Consider the following 8,656-nt stretch of genomic DNA (forward strand, 5'->3'; position numbering starts at 1 on the left):
CTTCACTTTCTCTTTGTTCTTGCATAAACTTCCACCAAGTAAGTCCTTGTCCTTTCAATCTAAATTTTACAACTCTCACTTTTTGTGCCTCTGTTATCCCTTCACATTCAAAGTAATTTTCTATAGTCTCAATCCATTCTAGAACCACCTCGGCATCCATCTTTCCATGGAACAATGAGACATTTTCTAGACTATTTCCTCCCAATGCTTTGAGAGCTCTGAGGAATGGTTCTCCTTCACCCAATGGCAGATCTGGTTCAGGTATCTCATCCTCTAATTTTTCCTTTCTTGCACTGCTACTAAGGTATTCACCTTCCATTTCTTGGGTTGTGTCTTCCATCTCTTTTAACTTGTCTTTTATCTCCCCCATGGCCTCATCGATGATCCTGGTCTTCTCTTCTACAAGTTTCTTTTTCTCATCTACCTCCTTAGCTAATTCAGCATTGGTCACCATCTTTGAAGACCCAACAAATTTAGGAGTATACAACATACCACACAAGCCACAATCTTATGGCTCTGATACCAATCTGGTGGGGAGGCCACTTTCCACACTGAGCCCACTCTCTTCTAGGGCTCCTTAGACTCACTACTAAGTCCCTAGGGTTACTACCTGACCCTAGTACTAGGGGAACTAATCTCTTTCCCTTCTCAAGGCTTCCTACCCACCAAAAAGACTATTAAACCACCACTTCTCATGACTAATAAAGATCAATCATGCACTCTTCTTTCACTTCTCCTCTCTCCACAAGTTCCTAATCGAGACATACCTTGCTCGGCTAGGCCTTGCTTGAATTTTGAGCTAGCTCCACCACACTCACAAACAGAAAAGAAAGGAACATATGTACAAAGGATTCTTCTTGATTCTAATAGTCCATTTGACTAAACACAGAGATCAAGAACAATCCATTTATTTGTCTACTCCTATACAACACAATTCTAATCTACCAAGCTCTACCAACAAAAGATAAATTACATATAGGAACTAACTAACACACTTGAACTATCTTTCATTGAATTCAAAAAATCACATTACATTCAAGAAAACTCCATCTAGTGGAAAATAACTCTTTGCTAACTTCTACAATACTAATTCTCCAACTCTCTAATTTCTCCCACCCTTTTTGCCATCTGAGAACCTTTAGCTTTTTATCTTCGTTCTAGCTTGTTTAGTAAATCATTAAGATTCGGCGTTTAACCACCTTTATTGTCTATGCAACTTCTTGCTTCATCTGTAATTATTTCTTCGTTGACGTGTCCATCTTCTTTCTCCACGTATTCTCTTTCCTCTTTTGACTTTTTTGGTTGTAACATTGCAAACAAGTCTTTCTTGTCTCTTCGCACTTCTTTCTTCCTTAACTGTGTTCCAAGTTGCGACATTGGCGCTGGCTATCTTCTTAATAGTTTCAACCCTTTGTGACACTACGAACACTGGTCACGGCTTCACACCTCCTTTCCCTGACTGCTTACTCTACCTTGCAACCGTGCAAAAACATCTTAGCGCAACTTCACAACCCATTCTCTAAACTTCTTATTTACCTTTACAACCATGAGAACGTAGACTTGTGTGGCTTCACACCTATTCTCCTTAACTATCTCTTGACTCCTACAACCTTGCGAAACGGTTGTGATCGCGTCTTCGTGACTGACTTCATTAACTGCCTTCTAACCCTTGCGATGTTGCAATGCCCTGAGCGCATCTTTGCCATGGTTTACTTGACTTGACTCTCATAGGTAGGGAGGATGTGAACTATCGTATTGCCTTTGATCACTGCTTCGATACTACTGGGCTGAATTAACGTTTTTTTTTCACAATGATGCGAAACAATCTATACTACCTTTAATCGCACCTTCACTGGCTTACTTCACAGTTAGTCATTGACAGTCGTGACCATGCGCCAACCTTCATTTTGACTACTTTGCCACTTCACACAGTTAAAGAACTTAATTGCTTGTTTAGCCGTGAACTTGCGAATATCGTATAAATGAGCCTAAGGTCCTCAATGCACTTATTCAATGAGTTTATTTGATGTGATTTAGTCCTCGATCACAAGCATAAAAATTAACTAGGGCTTGGAGTAAAACCCTAGGGTGCTTTGCACCAATCTCCTAGGAAGCAATATCATTTATTATTCTTGTCAAGTTACTACTTCCTCCTATTTGGCACAGTTTTGTTAGCACCTAGACTTTCCCTCATTATTGGCTTCTCCTCTTGCTCAAAATGTTATGCTACCTTTAAAATGTCCTACAATCATTACTTCTTGTAACTTCCATAACAATACTTAATTTCTCTTATCTACTTGCCAAAGGAAACTAATCTTCCCAATTGAACTTATCCTACTCCCTCTCCTTGTGGTGACAAGGGAATTAAACGACCCATGATTGGTTCTAGAATAAAAATGAAGTCATAAGTTAATTTATCAAAGCAAGAGAGCCCAAATTAGAGAACGATGTCTATTCACACCACCTTTCAATGAAGGATGTGACTCTTTTACTACATGGAAGAGATATATATGTCAAAAGGAATAACATACAAGGCTTTGTTAACCCAAGCATATCTAATTTACACAACCCTTCCCAAATGTCTAAATATAATATATAAATCAGTCACCAATAAATCATTAAACAACAAGGCCACTAATTATTACAAGTTTGCAACAACCTCTACCTTGAAGCCATTATAATATCATGTATAAAATCATTAACAACAAAAGACAATATATACTTAGAAAAGAGGATTTGACAACAAAGGAACACACATTCAACACAATTATCAAACCAGGAGAAAATAATCATCAAACAAGTCTACATTGTAACAAGTTGTAACAATACCATTAGTCATTGTAATATGAAAAAAAAAAGTACTCCTTATTCATAATCGAATGGATGTGAATGTCAATATATTTTGTTGATTTTATCTCTTTTATATATATATATATATATATATATATATATGCTTAATAAACATGCACAAGTAAATGTATAAATATATCAATTGATAATACATACACCTACAATAATCAACCATTTTAGGGAAAGAAAGTGAGGGGGAATGGTGAGGCCTTACTAGGTACACAACCTCATGAGACCGATTAAGGATCATATGAGTCCAAGGGGAACAAAGATTGTGCTCTTGGGCCTAGGGTTAAGTTGATGGCAGCCTATTGCAATCTTCCCTCTTAGCCTATATTGTATATAAGTTAGTTATTGAGATACTAAGAAAGGAATCATCAATCACAAGAGGAGAGAAGGATAGTGTGATGAAGTGGAGCGATGTACAAGCTCCACTAGGTATGCCACCTTTTGAGCATGATTAAGACTACATGAGGCCAACGATAATAGAGTTTCCACATTTGGGCCTAAGGTCAGGGAAAATTAGAGCACCTTATCATCTCCCTCATATCTCAACCCTGATTATGGTTGAACCCATGAGGGTATGTGCTATAAATGTATTCCTCTCTTAACCCTAAATATGGATGTATTACATGTATTATAAGATCATATAATTTGGTTGCAAGTTCCAAGACTGGCTTATCTTTGGGTTTTAACTCTAACTATATTGTGATCCTTGTTTCATTTGAATTTTATGAATTTAGGGCAGATTACAAGACAATACTCCTTAAATAGTAATTAGAAAAAATATGGTCGAATTGATTTCAACAAGTTTAGAAAAGAAATCTTGGGAAGGTTGAAAAACATTATATACTTTCTGAAATAGATGCAAAGAGACAAAATTATGACACCCAAAATCCATTAAGATTATTTTTGGGCACTTATTGCTTCTCATGGTGCTCAATGGATGTGAATAGTGGGTTAATAATACATCAAACTATAAATGGAACAAAATTGAGAGAGTTGAAAAAAGTTTGATCACAAACAAGTTCAAAATAAAAACTCGATTCCATATGAGATTGTGCTAATTGAGATGGGGGTTGTGCTTGTTGAACCAATTACAATGGTGGTGCATCTCATAAGATACTCAAAAGGAATTTAAAACACAAAAGCTAGTAGGTGACTTAAATTTGTTCTCAATGACACCACAACCAAATGCAAAAGGTCATGGATGAAACAAGAGAACAAATAGTTGAACAAAAGGGAATATTAACTTGAATAAATTATCTTGCAAATAACAATGATGCAAGAGTTTTTCTTTTAGGTGAGTTTTGCAAGCATGTGTAGGGATAAGTGCTAGGGGAAACCACCCAATAAATGCTTAGTCTAACTTCACTCAACTAGAAGAACTAAATTGTAAGTCTAACTTTGTTGATTTCTCAGTGTACCTCCATAAGTGAGTGAAATGCTTAAAGCTAAGGTTTCAACTTTTGAGTATTCACAAATCTCTATGTAGGGATCATGGAGGGCAAAGTATAATTTCAAAACACTCATCCAATACCAGCTATATTCATGCACCAATAGTTATTGAAAAATGTCAATACTTGTGGCTAAATGTCCCAAAAGTTTTTATGAAATGTTCCAATAGTGGTGCACAAATTGCTTAGTCACCAACCAAAAAAGCTAAAAAATAATCACTTATTAGTACACATGTGATCAACTATTAGTACATGCATTTTTTATTTTTAGACTCTTTTAAAAGCAGTAATTGGTGAAATTGAATGTCTCACAAAGAGCCCTCTAGGGATCAAGTCTAGTTGAGTGCAAGGCTCCGACATCATAAGGGATGAGGTTGAGATCGTACCCCAGGTGATTTTGACGGCGTGGATGCCCCTTAGTCTTTGGCTCTAAGCCGAAGAGGTTTTAGGCACGAGTGGGCCCATATCAGATTCCTAAAAAGTCTATGTGGTGGCCTTTGCTGGTTGGTAGCTCGCACGCTTCATGCCTCGCTGGGTTGTCTCACAGGTCGGAACCCTCCATCAAAAAAAAAGAGTAGTGATTGGGAGTACCTTGGCAATTGGATCTTTCTCCTAATATTATCTTGAAAAGTTCCACGTACCTAGCAGATAATAGTCTACAAGCAAAGATTCTTGTTGTCATGCTAAGAATCAGGTCAAGCAAAGATTCTTGTTGTCATGCTAAGAATCAGGTCCCATGAGAATTGATAGGTAGAAAAGATCTAAGAAAGCATGGACCAAAAAGGTGTGTTGGTTATTTCTTGTTACTGTTTATTTAACCAAAAAATATTTGCCTTGAATAAGAAAATGATCAGACCAAAGAATGTCCCACAGACTATTTTTAAGCTTTATGATCATTAAAAGATCAGACTATCTTCCCTCGAGTGTTTTAACCAAATGCTCTCACGGCCAAACAAAATTACAAGCTTAAAATTAACAAAAATATGGAATTTTAAACTGCAACATAGCTCAGCTTTGAAGACCATGGGCTCCTCAAAATTAAGCAATGGCGAAACTTTACAGTCCACTCACTGGGGAAAGTTTGTTCCGGCATCTCGAACTTCATCTCCCGGCCAGTAATATGCTCTTTACCTTACCGATATGTAATTAAGAATAAGTGCTACTCTCGGTGGGATATGAGCTTGTTCCTTTTGCACATAAAAAAAAATTTACTGCACGACTACTGCCAATATACAAAATACATTGTAGCTTATTCAATGTGGACATGTTAGAGAATTCCACAGCTGCATCTTTGAAAAACGTTGTTGATTAGGGACGATAAATTTCAAAGAATTTGATTACAAACGAATTTCTGCAAAAGCATCTCTTCAATTTCATAAAGGTAAGCACTTTGGTTGACAATAAAGTTATTAACCTACTTTATCTGCTTTTCAGACGGTGATGCTCAGGACTGGAATGCAGTAGTTAGACTAGTAGTTAAGATATGGTTACTGATGTTACATCCTAATTTTTGATCTAATTTAGAATATAGCCGTTGAAGTTCACATGAAGTCAGTTGACAGTTTAATTCATTATAATCTAGAAAAAAGGTAAGATAGTTAATCATTATGATTTCAAGTGAAGATAATATGTTAGATGATCGTTAATTACTAATTCATGGAATTGAGATGAAGGTTAACCGTTACGAATATTTATGATTACATAATTTATAATTTAATTAAAGGAGAATTTCCTTGCAGAAAAAACGTTGCAGGGGTGAAAGCATTGTCAAAAAAGAATTAGGCAGGAGCATCACCATCACTGAACAGATGGGTAGAAGACCTAGTGACTTGGAACAGAGTACATCTGCGGGTCCTGAATTAGCTATTTAATAAAAAAATTAATCAAAATAATTGAGTTAAAATATAAAATGTATCTTAAAATATTTTAATTTATCTCTCGTCATATTATTTTAATAATAATTTATATATGTGCATTTAATAAATAAAATGATTTGGCACCATTATAATTTAATAATTAATAAATAATATTACAAATAAGATTATAATAATGTTCGAATTATAATAATTGTATTATTATAATTTTTGAATTTTAATCTTCCAATTCTATTCTCTTCTTTTATTATTCTTGCTTTTAACTGATTATTATTTGGCTTGTTCAATCAAATTTATGTTTTGAATTTGTATAAACTTCTTGAGAATTCGAATGGATTCTTGTAACTGCAAGAAGTCGTAAAGTCAAGCTCTTATTTTTATAGTCTCATATCATATTGCAATCCAATCTTTTTCCATTCTTATTTTCATTACCGTCTCCTTGCTATCGAAGGTTCTCAAGATGACTGAGAACGATATTGGATTTTATTACTGCTCTTTCATCTATCTCCAGTCACTTCATATCTATGGCTGTGGTTTTCAAAATAGACGTCTTCTCCCAATAACAAAGCAGTCGAACTGTGTTAGAGGTGTCACATAAGACCACGAAATCCCTTGTATTTTTCCTTATGCTAAATCAATAGTAATGTGTGTAGAACACCATTTATTATTTGAAGGGTTCCTTCCATATTTCATTACATATCTTAACGGTAGTCATATTCCTTTGTGCCATTAATACATAGGAACCGTAGCTTGCTGCACATGAATATATTTTGGATTGCATTCAAGACCTAATTAATAGATCGAAATCATGAAATCCACATAATGATGTTTTACTCCGCCCTAGAAGATTACCAATTCTGTATAACCATTTATCTAAGAATTAAAATATGTTTTCTTTTATTTTTCTTTACAAGATGATAACAAGAAATCAGAACACCAATGCATTCACCAAGCAATTATGCCATCATAGGTGAAGAAGGTGTAAAACAATGCTATGAATAAATTTTTTTTTAAAAGCACATCTCTTTTCTTTTCTGATTTCGTATTCATCCATAGCCGACTAGGCATAGTAGTTAGTGATAAATATTTAATACTAGTTGTCAATTTTTTGAAGTGCATCAGAAATCGTTAATCAAGTAACCTTGAGAATACATCATTTATAAATTCAAATGGCAGTTGTTTAAAAACTTGATTGATTTTATAAATCAACATGCTTCTCCGAACAATTCAGAATAATATTAACATCGAGGAATTCACTTGCAAAGAAGCCATGGAATGCTAAGAGGTGGAGCTAATCTGCAAGAACGCGAAAGAGAATTTAGTTATGATTAAACTAAGTAATTAAGCATTCGATTTTTGAAATCTTTAAAGAACATAATTTATGTAAGCACAGAATGTGAAATGATGGTTATATGTAATCTTCTTGAATAATTGATAGAATCGTCTACTCTGAGAATTTCGAATACTTGGGACTCACCCAACTATGTAGCCAAGAAGATGGGTGATGAAGTGTGAGAAAAAAACCATCAATAATATGAATTAGTATCAATTATGACATTTAAATATTTATCATTTAATATGAATTAATTAATAGCGCAAGCATATTCCTATTATTGTGATCCCTTGTTGCCAAGTCATATGGTGAGTTTTTTACCAAAAAACCCAATGGATGGCAAGATGACCCCTATCTATTCTAGGTAGGGAAGGTCTTTCTCATTAGAGATCGTGTGGGGACAAGTTGTGGTCTGAGGTTGGGTGGTTAAGCCCTAATAATGTTTCATCTCTCCACAAATTATCGGACACGCATCAAATAAAAATAAGTCATACATTCAATTGGTTTTCAGAAACAAGTATTATCACTTTTATGATTAATATGCAAGAAGGTAAGATTAATTAAGTTATTTCACCTAGATGCAAGAGAGATTTTATGGATTGTTTTTCATTTATATGAATATCGAATATAAGTATATGTTCTAATCTTGAGTTACTGTCACAATTAAGTAATCGGAAGGAAAGGAATCTGAAGCCCTAATTGATTGGAAGATGACTGGAACCCTAAATGATACAGTGCTATCAGAAGCCCTAATTGAATCCGTGGTATTGGAAGCCCTAATTAAATCTGTAGTATCAGATGCCCTATTTGAATCAGTGGTATTGAAAGCCCTAATTGAATCCGTGGTATTGGTAGCCCTAATTGAATCCATGGTATCAGAAGCCCTATTTGAATCAGTGATATCGGAAGCCTTAAAAGATTCCAATGGTAATCGATGCCCTAATGATTACAGTGGTAAGTGATGCCCTAATTTTATATAATGGTATTTAATGATAATCGTCATTTGATTTTGGTTTAACAATATTGGATAGAAGTCATTTTGTGGTATTGTTATAGAGGTATTTGTGGACTAACCCAGGCGGTTGCAAAAGTATCCCTAGTTTGATTTCGATCTCAGTTTTCCGAAGTATGTAGTTTTCAAT

This window comes from Cupressus sempervirens, chromosome 2, assembly GCF_028749045.1.
Source record: "Cupressus sempervirens isolate cs-2001-9-10 chromosome 2, ASM2874904v1, whole genome shotgun sequence".
Lineage (NCBI taxonomy): Eukaryota > Viridiplantae > Streptophyta > Pinopsida > Cupressales > Cupressaceae > Cupressus > Cupressus sempervirens.